This window comes from Vanacampus margaritifer, chromosome 10 (genome assembly GCF_051991255.1).
Source record: "Vanacampus margaritifer isolate UIUO_Vmar chromosome 10, RoL_Vmar_1.0, whole genome shotgun sequence".
Lineage (NCBI taxonomy): Eukaryota > Metazoa > Chordata > Actinopteri > Syngnathiformes > Syngnathidae > Vanacampus > Vanacampus margaritifer.
The window spans coordinates 19,002,409-19,022,393 of NC_135441.1; the positions used below are offsets into that span (position 1 = coordinate 19,002,409).

Sequence of the window (19,985 nt, forward strand, 5' to 3'; positions counted from 1 at the left end):
TAATCAAGTGCAAGGTCTGGCAAACACCAAAAGGGAGGTAGAAAAAGCAGCGGAATGATGCGCACGGCACTTGACAGAAAATGGCTCCATTATTACGGCGAATTAGAAATTGACGGCAATTTGTCTTGGACTGTAAAATGTCTTGATGGGTGACAGCAAAAAAAAAAAAAGGTAATATCCTCTCCATTCCCAACAGATCGCATAAGCAGGCCTGCTCTCAGTTGTCAAATAGCTTTTCCCGGTAATAACCTGCGATCTTGATGAACATTCCACTTGCAAGTATTTCTGCCGCTCTTGAGTGTTTTGCTTACTGAGTTGTTTTGTACAGTAAAAGCTGTACTCAAAAATTGGGGCTGGATTTAAGCACGTCAGGAAAAAAAAGACATGATGAACAATTTACTTTTAAATGGCTTGTGTCAAAATAGTTGCTGTCCAGTGCCCAACCGTCAAGTGTGAAATAAACTATGAGTTAAAATCAATATGATTACGGAACGGGAATTTTGGGTGCCAGTCTGAACTGTAATTGTAATATATAAATGATGCACCTGAGTATATCGCAGGACCAGCAAAACTATGACAAAAAGTGTGACTTGTAGTCTTAAAAATACGATAGTTATTGTTAGAAGACTATCTTTGTCTTCCGCGTGTTCGTTGTTGTTCGGGTAGAGGGATTGTTGATTTTCTGAATACAGACTGGAGATCGGTGAACAGGTCCTTCGAAGGATTTATTTTACAGAATATTCTGGACACGAGCAAGTTTACAGACAAATGGCTGCAGTTTCTCTCGCTAGTGTGTCGATTACAGACACTTACAACCTTTTTATACTATTTTGAAGGGCGGTTCCAAACAGCCCACCTGGAGTTCAGACTTTAAACACATCATTGATTACAGACACTTCAACCATAGACAATGGCCCATTGTTGTGGAATTGAGGAGATCCCAGTCATGAGATCCCAGTCATGACAATAAGATTTTGAACACATCATTGATTACAGATACTTGGCAGAAATTGCGACATCACTCACAAAGACACATCCACAGATAAAAGTTCTACTGAGGAAATAAATCAATTAAAACAGTTATAACTAAATCTGGGCAGAAGACCCTCTTCATTATCCATTCATTTGGTATGTAATTGTAAGACTACGATCAGATGACTAAAGCGTCATAACGGCCCTCAGTGGGGAAACCGTACCAAGAATGTGGCCCGTGCCAAAAATGGGATTTATACCCCTGGTTTACAGTGTTCACCCATTGTATCGCTGGTCATCATTCTCGTCCGCACGCTTATCTGCGATTTTAAATCCATGGCAGCAGCAGTATACGGCAAGTCCGCAAGCGTTGTGTTCGACTGGAAGAGTTGCAACGTAAATTAAGAGCTTCCCACCATGTGCTAGTGTATTATCAAGTGATTCATGTCAGATATCCTTCTATGCACATTTAATGGACAGTGGACACCTGATACGACACATACAGACATCAGGCAGCGCCAACATGGGAGTCACTCCTTTTTTTTTTCTCTGGAGAACTCAGTATTGTTCATTCGGTAATTTTACCGATTTGACATGTCATCATCATTGCTCTCCTTTTTCTTTTTTTGTATGTGGGTGAGTATGTGTATGTGCGGGTGTGAGTGTGTGCGTATTCATTAGTTCAACTAAAACCTATTAAAAAATCCCATACCGTTCACCTAAACCGAACACTTCCAGCCAGAGTTGTGAGGCCGTCAGGAGACCCGAGGAAGGCCCAAAGAAAAGAAAGGAAAGTGAAATCCAGCATCGACCAGACACCAGGCCACCAACCAGAGTCCTTCTCCAACCTCAGAGACATCTAAATTCCAACAAATCAGGGAGACCTCAAGAGACCAAAGGAGAGACTGAGGAAAGGAAATCATTCCTAAGATTTTGGCATGTCCCCGCTCAAGCTCATCGAAGGACTTTGCCCAAGCAGTTCCTACTAATAAATCTTGTTTCTACTAAACGGTACGGTATTGTTTGACATGCTGTAGGTCTGTACTTGTTTTACTGAGTTTCCAATGTGAAGGGTTCAAACACTGAACATCAAGCCACTTTCTAGTAATGCTGAGTTGTCATGCTGGTCACAGAATTGTCTGCCTTTTTCCATATTACAACGGAATTAAGTGAATGGGAAGAAGGAGCAAAACCTTCTCTACACACCTCACAGTGGTCTTCTGATGACAGCTTACTGATATGGACGTTTTCTACACCACTTGGTAAAACAATGTTGCTGAAGTTCAAAGCATATAATAGTCTAAAATGTCTTGCCAGGTGTTTCCAAATGAAGATAAATGGGAAACAAGGGGATCTTGCGAAATCCCCAATTGATTAAACCACTGATTAAGCAGTACATCCCCAAGACTTTCATCCATGAGCTACTCTGTAGAGACGTGCTTTTTTTGCTTATTTGGCTTTTTTCTTTCTTTCTAATAAAGGTTGTCGTTTCAAGAGATGGAACAGCCAATACACTGTAGAATATTCAAATGAGCGCGGTTCCATAAATTTGTGCTCGCACCCAGATGAAGGCACCGGGTCCAGTTGGAGGGATCTATTTGACATTCAGCTTACGTCCTCCTCCCCCCTTTAGTTAGTTTGTAGGCAACAGCCAATTAAAGGGACACCACTGCTGCTGAATCCCACAACAGCCTGAGAGGGAAGTGGTGGAGCTTCTGGGAACAGTTGGAATATATACAACTTAAACTGTTTGTTTCCCTTGTCCTTCGCTTTAGCAAAGGATCTGCTTTGGGAATTTTGTCTGCGCGACGAAATCCAGCCTTAACTGCATGGCGAGGTACTTGTGTGGGCAGTTGGATTTCATTAGGAATGTGAAAATACTATTTATTTAAAATTGGAATTTAGATGTCTCTGGGGTTGGTGAAGGACTCTGGTTGGTGGCCTGGTGGGTGGTGTCTGGTCGGTGCTGGATTTCACTTTCCTTTCTTTGGTCCTTCCTCGGGTCTCCTGACGGCCTCACGACTCTGGCTGGAAGTGTTCGGTTTAGGTGAACGGTATGGGATTTTTTAATAGGTTTTAGGTGAACTAATGAATACACACACACTCGCACGCACATACACATTCTCACCCACATACAAAAAAAAAAGGAGAGCAATGATGATGACATGTCAAATCGGTAAAATTACCGAATGAACAATACTGAGCTCTTCAGGAAATTTTTTTTTTAAAAAAGAATGTGAAAATACACCAACTGGAACTGCAACCCCCATAACATAACCTTCAGGAATGGCAATATGTCGTTTTCTCCTTTTCAACCAGGGATTAATATTGACAACAAATGGCCGCCATTGATCAATCCACCCTTGGCAATTTGACATGGCAACTGGTCATTTTTTTATGGCCTATTTCAGTCGCATTAGGCTGTGACGTTCAACTGACCCCATCATCCGATTTTCATGACACTACTCGGTGCTACCCTGGCTACACGTTGTGGTGATTTGTTAGCGGTTATCACAAATGTTTTTTTTTTGTGGAAGGTACCATATATCTGTTGTGAAATACCTGCTATTTTGTGGAAATTTGCTGTTCAAAACTGTTGAAAAAAAATGGACGGAAAAATGTCACTACTTAAAGCCGGGGTCATCAAAAATGCAGAAAGCGATACCATTTTTTTTGCCCACGTTGGAGCTCAAGTATGTTAAGATAAACAATTTCATTGGATCCAAACAAAACTGACCTATGATCAGCGCAGCAAAGATTTGCGTCGGCGGACGAATCACTATGAATCCAGTCTATCTCCAGGGTTCGTTCCCCTTGTGGAATCGCTAAATCAAAAGGCCTTTTTTCAGTATAATTTGAAATGTTATGCAAATTCCGATACAACTACGCTTATTTGTGAATGCTGCAATCGAGGCAAGGGCAGCTCTAACAATGATGGCATTCTATTAAAGGTTATTTCAAAAAACACTCCGGTCAAATAGAAATGTGTAGCATTGAAGTAGTCCAAGCATCTTTCCAGCATGCAGATAAGAGTGTGAATATTAATGTGATGATTAAGTCCCCATAGCCACATAATGATCTACAAGATTATCTTCCCATTTTCAGATTTAGAATTTTCACCTTGTGGTACAAAGCACATGCTAACCGCATGACCCCCCTGGCATTGTTTTTCCATCTCGCTATTGTCAGCGAAGGCCTCTAAATTGCTGCTTCTATTCGCTGAAATGTTGAGCAGATAGTGTTGCTGTAATCCCAGAGCATGTCAGTGAAGCGGAAAGAAAAAAAAACACAGAGGCTGCGGAGAACAGTACTCCGTGGAGACGGTCTTAAGAGGAGTACACAAAGAATCTGATAACCCCAAAGAGACAAGAGCCTTCCGGGGTGATCACTAATTAGGATGAATAAATGAAACTCTGTAGGCTACCGAAAGTATAAGGCTAAGTATGATTAAAGACATTTTCCAGCAGAAAAAGTGTCAGACCATCATAAACTGCCAACACTCTTCAATAAACAGGGTGTTCATAATTTGAAATGCTGCATGAATCTCTAGTAACGACATGTCTAAGGAAAACTCAATCACCACTTAACCACCATGTCTCAAACAACGTATCACTTTTTCTAAGTATTCTTCTTTTTTTTTTCTGTAGAGCTCAGTATTGTTCATTCGGTGTCTGTGTGTATTCATTAGTTCACCTAAAACCTATTAAAAAATCCCATACCGTTCACCTAAACCGAACACTTCCAGCCAGAGTCGTGAGGCCGTCAGGAGACCCGAGGAAGGACCAAAGGAAAGTGAAAGTGAAAGTGAACTTTTTCTAAGTGTTCTGTCTCATTCCTGTTTTTCCCCAACTATGATAGTCTTGGTTAGCCTCTGGCCTGAACATTGTGAACCAAGACTTCCGATTTCTATTCTTCTGTGACTGCTCTCCCGCATTTCAGTCCATATGATGTTTGACAAGTAGGAGCATTGAGTATACAAGACTTCTACTTTAGGCTCTGTCCGCCAACTAGTTGTCTGCCATATGCTGCATGTTATTTGTGTGTGTCCTCGTATGTTTTATGGTTTTAAACGGAAGCATGGAACTGCCAATCTGGATTAAACACTTTTTTTATTTTTTTCTGGAGAGCTCAGTATTGTTCATTCGGTAATTTTACCGATTTGACATATCATCATCATTGCTCTCTCTTTTTTTTTTGTATTTGGGTGAGAATGTGTATGTGCGTGTGAGTGTATTCATTAGTTCACCTAAAACCTATTTAAAAAATCCCATACCGTTCACCTAAACCGAACACTTCCAGCCAGAGTCGTGAGGTCGTCAGGAGACCCGAGGAAGGATCAAAGAAAAGAAAGGATTAAACACTTTTGACTGGCAAGAAAATACGCAAAAGCAACATACACGTTTGAATATACTCTAAAGTATATTTGAATGTACTTGTAGGCCAAATGCTACAAACTTAGCATATATGCCCATAATGCTACAGGGTGTCGACTAACATCTACACAAACAACTGCCAGTCTTTCATCTTTTACCTGATCAGGGTCATAATACGTCTTCCTACATTTCTGTAAATCCCACAACCAGAATATTCGCCCCACCCCGCAATCTCCCTCAGCAAAGAAACCATTAACTGTAATGAGAATCGATGGGGGTGTTAAAGGTATTGACAGTCCAGCGCAGTAGCAGCTTTGGTGTCATCTTTATTAGTCTGGAAAAGAAGCGCACCTCTCTCTAGGCCGGCGGCACTAAAAAGGAGTATATTGATCAGAAGGTCAGGCCAAATGGAATTCAGATCCTTTCATTCTACGTGTCGCTCGACAGTCTCCTCCTAACAGCTGTCCGGTCCGCTTTCTGCTGAAACCAAGGCCAGTTTCGCGTGCAATGAAGGTTGAAAGACTATGAATTAGTTTGACAAGTGTTGTTACGTTGGGAATTCTAAAAAAGCAGAAACATCTCTTCAATCTTGATAACATTACCTAGGGAGTAATTGAGGAGTGTTAGATTATTAGATAAATAATCTAATTATACAATTAGCTCGTTTTTAGCCCTAGCTCTTTCCATATACTCCAGCTACTTCAATCGCTAGCTTTGACGTTCCATCATGCGGTCTACAACACTTCCAAATCATACAGTGTACGCAGAGCTTTAGTGATTGACAGATGATCTCTCCAGGATTTACTTTTCCAGCCCAGGCTCGTACAGGCAACAGATTTCTCAGTGACCCTGAACACAATACGTGCTGTACAAAATAGATGGATGGATGTACCACTTGATAGTGACAAGGGAGTCTAGTGTGTCTAACTAATAGGGGTGTGAATTGCCTCGTACCTGCTGATTCGATTTGCATCACGATTTATCGGTCACGATTCGATTAGATTAATCCCGATACGAATCTATACATTGATTATTGCGGTTATTTATTTATTTTTACTCAAATTTAGAAAATACTAATCAGTAAACTTGTACATGTACACTGTAAGATTTGTATAAAAATTTATAATTAATTTATTTATCTGAAAATTCAGGCTTATAACTGAGCCACTGCATTTAACAAACAGGTTGCAGTCGGTTTCATGTTTGAACAGCACTGAAATTAAATATTAAGGCTTAATGTTCCATTAATATAACATTCTTCCGTGCTTACTGTGTGAATCCTAACCCTAAGTAAGACGTTTTGTTGAATATTCCCATCAAAAATGTATGTTTAAAAATCGATCGGGCCGCATATCGAATCGATTCGAGAATCGCGCGCTGTAATATCGCGATATATTGCCGAATCGATTTTTTCTAACAGCCCCACTAAATAACCACATTTTGAACACTGACTGAACTAATTTATAACATGGCTAAGTTGACACCTAAAGTCTGTCGTCGTACGAAGATTGACCTTTTACATCCCCATTACTTTATTTGTTGACAACATAACAGTTGCAAATGTTTGCTCCTTGTCATTTTTACAGAGGAAAATAACTTATGAGACGTGATACACTCAACACAACCAGTTGCTATTTTACCATCTTGTTCAATTTCACATCACGATCAGGGAATGAGTGGCTTGGTTGAACTCTTGACCATTTTTGGAACAGATGTGATCGCGAGGGAGGGAAAAAAAATCCCACCCGATTCTCGCTACGTGTGTACCCTGCCTGTGATGAGGCTCGGTGAAGGAGAGACATTGTTTTTCATTTCAATCCTCATCAAATCATCAAAAACAGTCGCAACCTTCAATGACAGCCAACTCATTAGCTGTAATTAATATGATGAAACATGGATTCAAACCAACGCTTTGACTTTAATCAGCAAGCAATCACACATGATCATTTTTATAATTTCATAGAGTTAATATTTGAATATTTACCAGTAAATACTAAACATACTCATAAGAAGTTGTTTTTTTTGGGGGGGGGGGGGTGCTGGCAGATGGATTAAAGTTTTTACAGTGCTTCATCTGATTCCAGCATTTCCTCTGAGGCAGGAAAAGCAGTCAAATCCTTTCACACATTTATCCAGATGTCTCACCCGCTGCAGCCATCCTGGTTTTAGAGCTTGGAGTCTTTTCAAACACTTTGGCAGCTACTCAGAAGCTATCTTTCATCAAAAAGTCACAGTGACAGCATCGAGGATAGATCTAGCCAGTGTGTGTGGGGTGAGGGGGGGGTTCTGGATGGCGTTTCACTTGTGCAGTTGCTCGTGTAGCGCTAGTATTTGAGCAGCTTTGCGAAGAATCCCGTTAACCAAATTAGCGTGTGGGGGAAAATGTGACTTCCACCTGCAGCTCAGCTCTCACTCAAAGGAGGCACACACCCCGGTTTTGAGGTTTCCATCCAATCATTTTTATTTGAATTTTCAAGAAATGCAAAAATAAAACTGAATGGAAACGCAAGAAATTCGAAAAAGGGCCCAAAATGCGCAAAAATAGTTTCACACTTGGATTTTGAAGCGTATCGAAAAAAAGGAAAACGCGAATTTTGGCTTTGGAAGCGTGTTTTGCGAATAAACGCTGACAAGGCCGGATACACATTGCACGTTTAGACCGGATATTACGTCACACGTATTTAATAAGCCATGGCTTCAAATGTCAATGTTGCAAATTATATTATGTGATCGATGTAACCTGTAATAATGTGTCCGAAAGGGAAAAAAATGAATAAAACAAAACAAAACGTTTAATGTTTGGGGGGGGATGACAAAACCGAAATATTTTTGGAATTAATTAAAGAAGCGAATATTAGTGCAATTTTAAATGGAAAACAGCAAAGAAACGCTACGGTTTATCAAGAAATACAAACGCAAAGTCATACGATGTCATTCGCTTCCTGTTTTTCTTCTTCTTCTTTTAAATGACTGCTGAATCACATCTATGTGGTGTATAGCGCCACCTACAGCAGCGGAGTCCCCTCTCAATATTCGCAAAAGAACACTTTTCCCCCCCCCCCTGAGATTCACAGTGTTGTACACCCCCACATACTTGTCAATGTGAATGAAGTTCTCTAAATTACTGGGTTATGAAATTAATTTACTTCACACCTTTAGGAGCTATCACATATGATTATACACCATTGGGGTATGGTGGCAGGGTTGCTACTGAACACAGTGGAAACGATAACTAAAGGGCATGTTTCAGCGGTGTTTCGGCGCTACCGATCAATATCGTTAGACACAAGAACATGGGGAAGGTTGACCGGTATTAAAAGCATACCTGGCCTTGGACGAGTAATTGAAGGATGAAAAGCTTTTGTTCTAGTTTGTACAACAACATCCTGCTTCACTTGGAAATCACAATCAAATGCAACCAACACCTGCCTTTTCTCATCCAACATTATCACCCAAACCCCTCCCCCCCCCCACCCCCACCCCGCAAAAAAACCCAGGAGGCTCAATAAAACATCACATAATGAGAAATGTCACCTCTCCTCACCGGCAGTGGGGGTGGAAATAATTTGTTTGTATACAAGGAAAATATTCTCAACACAGCTGCAAACGGGAAAGAAAAGAGAAAAAAAAAAGGCAAGTTGAGCAAAACGCCTCAAGCGGCCAAGTTTAGTCAGATGGATTGAAGCAGAAAAAAGATGCAGGAAATACAAACAGTGACTGGAGCCGTCATGTTGGCTGGCACAATTGGTTTAACACAGCCTTTTCCGAGCCATTCAACATCCACTTCCCCCGTGCAAGACGGAAATACAGCATTACCTGAACAATGGAACATAATTAACGTAGATTTTTTTTTTTTGGATTTTAGTTTCGATTTTTATTTGCAATGACGCGACATAACAACACACTTTCTAACTATGCCACATAGCTTCAATTATACAAAAGGTCATGGAAGCGCACACTGGATCAATCAATCAAGCAAGCGGATTAGTGAAGCAAAACCTGCTGACATGACAAATATTGATATCTCTATCATGATTTAAATCAAGCTCAAGTAGAAGGAAGTGCAGCTATTGTTTCTCGACTTGATTAAAATTATCGATTGAAAACGTTCTTCATTAACAGAATACAATTTTTGCTTCATATGGTGATTTTTAGTATCTTGTTGACAGTGTGTACTAATTGGAATTTTTTTTTTTTTTAAATACAATATTTTTGGTTTGCTTTCATATTTCATCTAAAACTTTTTCTATACATCCAAAAGGCCATTTCCCCTCATACATTGTTCACAAATGTGTAACATCACAACACAATCTAAATCTGTGTATCACTTCTTGCTTACCAAGATAATCCATCCCACCTACTAGATGCGGCGTATCAAGACTGCACAGGTGTGCCTTACGCTGGCCACAATATCTATTGACGTTACACAAACAAAAGTCTACCAACCATCTGCTAAAATATCTCATTGTTGAAAACATACATAACATTCATTCCCTTCTTAGCACCCCTGTTGAAAAGGACACGTGTCAATCTAACGAGCGGCTAATAAATGACCTCCACGGTAGCTTGACTCGCATTTAGATCACACGGCGAGAATCGTGGTTGTGCACCTGTCTGCTTGAATGAATGAAAGGTGAAAGGTGCTCGCCAAATGAGGGCTCAGGGGAAGCCAGTCGATGAGACGATTAACATTTAGCAACAGGCGGGCCTCGCTTTGCACAAAAAGAGTCAATATTGACCCGTGACCAGAGCTCTCTGAATGCAGAACACGCGCCGTGCGTGGGCGTCATCCTCCCCCTTTTTTGCTCATGTTTTAAGTTTTTTTTATTTATTTAAAATGCATCTATTTACTTCAGGATTAATTTATTTATTTCATTACCGCTATTAGCTGTTTTTTGCTAATAAATGGTGTCAAATGCCATGTTTTGGTATGGTCATTTTATACCCATGATACGTTAGCAATGGGGAAAGATGGAGTAAGGGAGCCTCATTAAGAGTTCGCTTGTGGTCAGGTCGGTGACGACATTCTGTATTGAAAAAAAAAAATACCTTTACAAAGAAAACAGTGACCACTTTTGATTAATATTGTCAGGTCGATCTGGGCAAATAATCTTCTAATTTAATTAATTTCCCAATTAATTCAATTTAGCCACATATAGCCTACTTTTGATACGATTTTGTCAAGGTCGGAATATTTTAAATAAAATTGTCTTATTTACATGTTTTGATTTTATTTATTTTTTTAAGGACATACGTTTTTTTCCCCCAAAAGGAAGCACATGTTCACATGTTCTTTAATATTATTATCATCATTATTATTATTATATTAAAATATATATATATTATTATCATCATTATTATTATCATTAGCATTATTATGACTGATATAAATGGGCTATCACTACACGTTCGCTGTGCACTACAACGCAAGCAACTTGCAGACTGTTCCCAACGTACTCGTCACTTTCTTTGTGTTCAGAAAAACTCATGGAGAATTTCAAAAGCGTTTTGTTCTCAAGCATTAAAAGGTACACAAAAACAGACCGTTATGATATTAAAAACATTTTCTTTTTAATTGACTACGGAGGTGATGTCACTCGCCGAGTGTGTGGTATATGCATCGAAAACTTTAATTTAACTCAAGTGGAAGCACAAACGTCAGCATTGTTATTAGCAAATTATTAATGTAACCTTGTAACGTGTTGAAAAACTAATAACCTTATTATGAACTTTTATTAATAGCAGCAAGTGTACGGGCGAAGCTAACAGCTAAGCACTATTGACGTGAATAGAGAATAAAAGTATCAAAGTACCTGGCGGCCAATGGCGCCGTATTGGATGCTATCTGCTCCGTGACGACTCCTCGGAAGTATCCATTCGAAGGCTGGACATTTATTTTACGTATTTAATAACTTCTTGATATTTTTAATAAGGGTATCCAAGGCAAAGCTTCCAGATAGCAACCATTAAAGTATCAACAGCGGCGGAAGTAAATACGGCAAGCGAGAAGGGAGCACGTGCGTCTGTTGACGTTCGTCATTTCCGTTTACTTTCAAAATAAGAGTGAGCCGTTCATGTTCAAAGTTGTTCCATAAAATAATGACTACCGGGTAGAACGAATGGCAAACAAAATTTGTGAAAGTGACGTTTGAGGATTAAAAGGTACAGATTGGCTATGTCATTCGTAGATAAGATAAAAATGAATACTAAGAATAAAAAATAAACGTGTAAAATTGCTAATTTTAAACAAATAAAATAATTGTCATTTTTTTAATTAATAACAATTAATACTAATTTAAAAAAATAGATATGTATAATTTAATGTACCTGTAAAAGGGTTTAACCCAATAATATTTAATAAAATAAATGGGAAAATGTTCAAGTGTATGCAAAATTGTTTGTTGTACAAACGTTTTTCATGTGTAAAATATACCAACTAAACAATCTTTCATCAAAATCTCAATGTAAATGTAAAATTGTTTATTTTACATGTATTCTATTATTCATAGTAAATCAATTGACCAATTAATTGATCAAATAAACCAGCATTAAAAAAATTGTAAACTTGTTTATTTTTTTATTATTATTATTTACAATATATCAATCAACCAATGATTTGATACAAAAAGATAAATGAGTATGTGGCTGGCGACCAGTCCACGATGTACCCCGTCTCTCGCCCAAAGTCATCTGATTTCCAGCTCATGTGCCACCCTATCGAACACAAGCACTGCACTGTATGTAGAAAATGGATGAATGTACAACTCATTTCTGCCGCAAGCTCTGTAGGCTCTATTCAGCTACAATTGCACATCTATTCTGTTACTGGAGTACAATATCAACAATAGCACCCGAGAAAGTAGCGAGGCAAAAAAAAAAAAAGTGCATAATGAGGAGTGAATATAATATAAAATGCATGATTATCCCGGTTATTGTGTCTTTCCCTGTTGGTGGGAGAACGTCCTATTACCTGATTCACAGCAGGTTTCCCTAATTAGATGCTTGACGCAACATGAGACTCAAGTTGTATCGCATGCTTGTGTTTTGCTTGCCACTTTGTCAGGCTTTTTCAACAAAAGCACATCAGTGCAATACTAATGATACTTAAAGCGAAACGCTGATTATGTGTCTTTACTTATGTTTTTTTTTTCTCTCTCTCTCTCTCTCTCCGCTGTAAGCATTTTCACAAGGCATGTCAGCGTGTTAGCATTAGCTGAGACTTTGGGGAAAAGATTATGTGGCTGTTGGGTAAAAAAAAAATTGGACATTTTTTAGAAGCATTTGTGATAATACCTGTTAAAGGCAATAAAAGAGAAGACGGCTTCACAATTTTCCAGCTTTGAAGGATGTCTAGAGATATGATGTTCATAATCATAATTAAACCCTGGCATGAATATAGCAAAACACGTTTCCCCCAAAGTGTCCTAAAAGTGAAAGGATAGCCAGTGCACCTCATGATTGGCAGCGCGTTTCCCCAACATGTCGAAGCAGAAAGGTTTGGACCACGCAGCCTTGATAGGAAAACTCTTCACACTACACGAAAATGGAGATTAGCCACAAATTCGATGTTGCTGCGGACCAGAGAAAACATGTCAGTCAATTCAATATCAGCCCTTCTGCAGGCATCCAATATGCTTGTTTAATGTCCGCCACTCTTTTCCACCAGCACCGCTCATTAGATTATCCACTCTTGTGCCTCCCAAGTATTTTTCAAGTGCACACTGTGCGGATTGGCGCGATGCATTCAAGTGTCAAGACGGCACGAATCTCATCACGTCGTCGGTGATCCGCATAAGGCAGGTTTTGTAGCCTAGCAACCACTTATAATAGGTGGCTTTGATTGGGTATTGGACGCAGCAGACAGTATTTCTATGGAGCTGACTCTCTCCAATAAGGAAAAAAAAAAGTACTGAGATTAGTTTTGCAAAGTGTATTTGAATGGAAGGATTTCCAGTAAGTTATAGTTCAATAAGTCTAAAAATGTTTTGACTTTCGTTGTGTTCATGTAAAAAGGCCAAACTCGTTCACAGGAATAAAGTAAAAAAATTTTTATTTATTTATTTTTAATTTCCAAGGTGACTACTACAGAAGAGGATTAGGACATCAGATTTTCAGTATGGTGAAACCAGATGATTTATGATAAAAAAGTGAATATGCAGTTGTGCTCATAAATTTACATATACTTGAGGTGTGTCAATTTATGAGCACATGTAAAGCTAAACGTTAGTTAACAAGACAAAAATGATATGAATCGTCCCTAAAATTCACATGCACATGATCTCTACTCATGTCCACTTCTTGTAGTAAAACTTTTTTTTTTTTGTAAAAACTACTTTTTTTTTGGTCATGATATGGGTTTTCTTCTCTTGGATTAATTCTTCAAACATATAGAAGAAGATTAGGGCCAGCGAAGAGAGAAAAAAAAAGGTTTGGCAGGATTCTCACTTTATTCTCAGAATACTGACTTTAAAGTCAGAATTCTGACTGTAATCTCAAAATTCTGACTTTAAAGTGAAAATTCTGACTTTATTCTCAGAATTCTCGCTTTAATCACAGAATTTTGATTTTAAAGTCAGAATTGTCACAATTCTGACTTTAAAGTGAGAATTCGGACTTTAAAGTCAGAATTCTGAGAATAAAGTCAGAATTCCTCACTTTAAAGTCAGAAAACTGACTGTAATCTCAAAATTCTGACTTTAAAGTGAAAATTCTTACTTTATTCTCAGAATTCTCACTTTAATCACAGCATTTTGATTTTAAAGTCAGAATTGTCACAATTCTGACTTTAAAGTGAGAATTCAGAATAAAGTCTGAATTCTCATTTTAAAGTCAGAATTTTGACTGTAATCTCAAAATTCTGATTTTAAAGTGAAAATTCTTACTTTATTCTCAGAATTCTCGCTTTAATCACAGAATTTTGATTTTAAAGTCAGAATTGTCACAATTCTGACTTTAAAGTGAGAATTCGGACTTTAAAGTCTGTAATCTCAAAATTCTGACTTTAAAGTGAAAATTCTTACTTTATTCTCAGAATTCTCGCTTTAATCACAGAATTTTGATTTTAAAGTCAGAATTGTTAGTAAGTAAAGAAAACCCATATCATGACAAAAAATAAATAAATAAATAGTCGTTTTTACAACAAAAAAAAAGAAGTTTTTACTACAAGAAGTGGACATGAGTAGAGATCATGTGCATGTGAATTTTGGGGACGATTCATATCATTTTTGTCTTGTTAACTAACGTTTAGCTCTACATGTACAGTTGTGCTCATAAGTTTACACACCCCAAGCGTATGTAAACTTATGAGCACAACTGCATATTCACTTTTTTTTCAATTACAAGTCATCTGGTTTCACCATACTGAAAATCTGATGCCGAATACACTAATTAACATGGTTGAATCATTGTACAACATCAAATTTAGTGTCCTTGAAGACGATGACATGTATGAAACCCACACAGCCTCGTATGCTCACCGATCATACAATTTGATTCCATCTTCAATATTCATAAGCGTATCTGCAGTGGCGGCGGCATCTTTTGGCAGGTGACTATTCATCTGCCACGATTCAGCGTTGCCTATTTTGCATACGAGACAACAACTGTGTCGAATTGGCAGTAATCAAAACAAGATCAAAATATGAGCAGATGAAACCGTTTGATTTGTTCGCATTCATATTTTCGGGTGTGTGGGAACCCCCTCCTGTTTTGTTGGCATCCACATCACTTATAGATATGGCAATGCTATAAAATGTAATACATGCTGTGCAGATAAAGAATGAATGCAAGAGTTTTCCGACCCAATTGAAGCTTTGATCTGCCAGCGATACTTAACATTTCTTCTTCTTTTCTTTTCTTTTTTTTTTTTTGGGCATGGTGACTACGTTTGAACAAAATGCAGCAGGCAGATACTGTGCTACTGTAAAATTAGTGACTATGCTGCATCAAAGTCCCAGAACATAGGATTATGGCTGTCTTTAGGCGATGTGGCTAATCGTGGATGATGCGCTAATCCATGTGAACATGGGATTTTTTATTTTTTTTAATAACAAAACTACACCAAAGCAAAGAGAATGAAAAGTTCTGAGAAAATGTTCACTGGTCTGTTATCTTTCAAACTGTACTAACATTGACTGCTATAAGACTATATGTTGTGAGTTAAAATATTTAATGAATACCACCCAAAAAATTTGAGACACAGATTTACGTAGCATCATTTTTTTGCCAGATGCGGAAGAAGGTCTAATCTATCCAAAAGGGTTGCTTGTTTTTATACTATATTAGCCACACCGATGTATCGGGTGACATTGCCTACAATGCCTAGCCCATGTCTTAACTGGCTTCGACTAGTAAGTATATATTTTTTAGGGGTGTCAAAATGAGTGTGTTAATTTTGAGTTAAACGTGCGATTAATGAGTGCCCCTTACTTGGAAAGCCTGTGCTGGAGAAATTCCAGTTGCAATGTCAAAATTTAGCAGTATTACATTTAAAGCTACTGAACGTAGAATATTCAATTTCGAATCGGTAATGCCTTCTGCGAAAAATGATACTTCACATACCCACACCGCGCACATTACGTCCCATCCTCAGACAAGAGGTGGGAAATTTCGAACCCGAATCCGGTCTGAAAAGTATTGTTCAGAGGCTTGCAGGAGTACGGTATTGTGAACAGCTAAGGTGTTAATCTACTAATTAGAAGACATTTCAGTCTTAAATGGTCAAATAAAAAGGCTACTGTAAAAATATTTTTGGGGAAAAAAAGTTGTATTTGGGGTCAAGTTGTATTTTATAATTTTAAAAATGTGCACAATTTCACAAGTTACTTCGTGTTAAAGATTAGACAGCTCCTTAATATGAAAAGAAAAATGCATTGAGCTGTCACCAACGTCTTACAAATGCAATTATGCCATCTAGTGGCAGAAATATGACCTCAACACAAATCAATATCACACTACATCTTTTTAATTTTAACTAAATTTTATGAATTATTTTGATGAAGCCATATTTCTATTAGTTTTTGTTTAACATTTTTTTCCACTTTTATGTAAACAAGAGCATGAAAACAGAGAAAAAACATTTTATTGTACATTTAGAACAGATATAAATTTTTCATTAATCGGGAGTTAACTATTGAAGTCAAGCGATTAACTCCAATGAAACATTTTATTCTACACCAACAAGAAAAAAATGTCCAACAGCCACTCATTCTACTGTAGGCGTTCACTGTTTCGCCATTTTTGACCGCGACGAACGCTAACTAAAAAGACGGTATATGATTGTACAGCAAATTTGACTGCGGCGTGGCTACAGTTGTTCATCTAACTGCACAACCTTCGCGTCTCGTTCCCATCACTCGCTGCTCGCTTTGAACGCTCGCCTCGGGGGCCGATGTCAGCCACGAGAACGCATCATGGCCGCGGCAGCCATTCGGCACTTCCTCCTTCCAGCAAAGCCTTCATTCCCTGCACGTAACATTAGACGTTTGCATATATATATATATATATATATATTTTTTTTTTTTTTCATTCGATTTGACATCATCATTGCTCTCCTTTTTTTAAAAAAAAAAAAAAAAAAAAAAAAATTTTTTCTTTCTCTTTTTTTTTATATATATATATACATATATATATACATATACACACATATATATATATATGTTTGCATATATATATATATATATATATATATATTTTTTTTTTTTTTTTTCATTCGATTTGACATCATCATTGCTCTCCTTTTTTAAAAAAAAATTAATTAAAAAAAAATATTTTTTTTTTCTTTCTCTTTTTTTTTATATATATATATATACATATATATACATATACACACATATATATATATGTTTGCATATATATATATATATATATATATATATATATATATATATATATGCAAACGTCTAATGCAAACAATTGTGGGGAAAACGTCTTTCCCTTTTCCCACACTTTGGATTAGCCCTTGAAGACAACTGCCGAATGCTCTGGGAAGTGAGCGTTCCGTACAGTATGTGTTTCCCTTTTTTTTCTTTTTTTTTTCTGGAGAGTATGTGTTTCTATAGTACGCGTGTGGGCAGGCCGCATACTGATTGTGCCAGCACACATTCCGGCAAGTGATTGTCTTCTTATATTCTTTCTTTTGTCATGAGCCCGCCGCGCGTTGGAACGCGCAGCGCTCGGCGTAGTTTGTTGTCTCTGTGACCAGAAAACACAAGTGGACACAACAACAGGTTGCTTCCTATAGATTCAATTCATACACTCTGTATGTATGCATTAAAAAAAAAAATGATGAAGTTGTCATATCGCTGCATCCACTTTTAGGGAATGTGCAGTGCCAGCATAATATCCTAGGATTTAATATAAATGAAAGGCGGGTTATCTGCAGCATGCAGGCAATTATTGTTTTACTCCGCATTTTGCCGTGTATTTGGTTCTTGCGGGGCTTGTGATTTTTGTAATTGCACTAGTAAGATCTTTTTTATTTACTTACACGATTTATCGGCGACAAGTCTCACAAGTTAAAAGAAGATGATAAGCGACTTGTTCTGCGCTAATCTGAGTTGTTGAAGTTATTCAGAAGATGAGATGACTTTTGCCTATTTGTGAAATAAGTACAGTAGTCGTATTTAAATGAGTATGGTACATACTCCAGAAATAAAATGTGGGGAAAAAGAAGAACATGGTTGGGAAAAACAACCTTGGCTTAATTTAGGCACATGGGGGACTTGGAATGTGATTTACATTCACTCTTTTTGATTTCATTCTCAATCTGTACACGGCCCACGGGAATTTGCATTATTCAGATCATCTGTCGGGTATCGCTAGGCTAAAAGTACGTTTTCTCTTCTTTTTTTACATTGAATGTTATTTCTACTATAACAGAGTGTAGGACGAGGTTAAAATATCAGCTGAGTGCTGTTTCCTTAAAATATATATTTTTTTGTTGAATCACAGTAATGTGCTCAGTTAGCATAAATGTTTTGCAGCTATATTTGATGTTTTTTCAAATTTTATGCTAAAAACTCACTCCAGTACGATTGAAGGATGGTTCAATTTTGAAGTGCAATGATTTGATACGGTTCAATTCAGTGGGATTGTGGTTCACGATCTGTTTGATTGCACCCGAGTCAGGTGAATGTACTACGACAGCAGTGACTAATATTGTATACCGCACATCCACTGTACGTATATACATTTATTGGCACATAAAAATAGTGCTGACTCGTATTGCAGCTGTTCACATTCACGTTTCAGTTTAATGTAGTGTTCATTTTAGCCGCCATTTTTAAATTTGGTCTCAGTTTGAATCCAGTTTCATCACGCTTGTTAGTTTTTACCATAGTTAGTCAACCTCGTTCCGTTTTTTTTTCTTTTTCTTTTTCTGGAGAGCCCAATATTTTACCGATTTGACATGTCATCATCATTGCTCTCTCTTTTATTTTTTTATTTTTTTAATATATATATTTTTTTATTAATTTTTATTTTGTATGTGTATGTGTATGCGAGTGTGTATTCATTAGTTCACCTAAAACCTATTAAAAAAAATCCCATACCGATTACCTAAACCGAACACTTCAGAACCCAGCCAGAGCCGTGAGGCCGTCAGGAGACCAGAGGAAGGACCAAAGAAAAGAAAGGAAAGTGAAATCCAGCACCGACCAGACACCACCCAACCTCGTTCCGTTTTGATTTTGTCCATTTGTAGTCCATTTGAATCTAGCATTTTTTACTTATTTTGTCAGCAGATAATGTTTACTATTGTGCAAACTATTTCACATAAAAATTTCTCTCGTCTTTTTGATGACAACCAACTACGCGCAGTGCGTTGACAGTGCAGACGCATCGCATACATATCTGATTTATATTGTTGAGGAATGAAAATAAATTTCCTCTTTGCGTGTTCCAAAATTTGAAGACAGATTTAATGTAAGAAAAAACACCTTTGCAAAAATGATTTTTTAATCTAACAGAGATCTCTGGACACTCAAACAGCCTCTAATTCATCACTTAAACAGGTGGGATTCAGAGCGTCGAAATGTGTCTCTTCCGCGTGTACAATGGCTTCCTATAGTTAAAAGACCTCCTCTCTTTTATTTGTAGACAAAACATATCTCTGGGTACTTTTCCATGAGCAGATGGCGAAAACAAGGTCAGGTGGGTGTATGTTCGGGACAAATTCTGTTCAAGGACTAAATGTGTTTTCGCACAAAACGCTGAGAAGGAACTTTTTTAGACTAAATAGTATGTCCCAGCTTAAGGTCAGATTATACCGAAATCAACACCCTCTGCTCTGCACAGGACACAAAACATCTCGACAAGGTTAATATAAAGAATTAAAATGTTAATAATGTGTAACAATGGTTAATATATGAAATGAAGAATTAAAAATGTTATAATATCTATCAATATCCGCATACGAAAAAGGCCCAGGTCGGGTGTGAAAAGATCGGAATTGTACCGTTCACACTGCATGAAAAAAATCAGATACTTGTGGAAAAAAATGGGAAATGAGCTGCAGTGTGAATGCAGCCACAATGTTGCACTTCATAAAATCTGACAGTGTCGACCTTGGTGTTATAATGCATGGTTGTGGAAAAATAAATGTAAAGTGAATTAATTTCAAACTGTTATCATCATGAAGCC

The 19,985-nt window shown here is 37.7% G+C and overlaps 1 protein-coding gene across 6 annotated transcripts in view; it reads right to left on the reverse strand.

Annotated features, from left to right (window-relative positions):
• The window catches only part of enox2 (ecto-NOX disulfide-thiol exchanger 2), a 313,782-nt gene that overhangs the window by 172,181 nt on the left and 121,616 nt on the right, over positions 1-19,985 (reverse strand). For 2 of the 6 annotated variants that reach the window (XM_077577814.1, XM_077577813.1), the window contains exon 1: positions 11,159-11,336. The exons of the other annotated variants lie outside the window; for them this stretch is intronic. The gene's annotated coding sequence lies outside the window, so the exon portion shown is untranslated. Of the gene's footprint in view, positions 1-11,158; positions 11,337-19,985 lie in introns of those variants that run through there. 6 annotated transcript variants of the gene reach the window in all.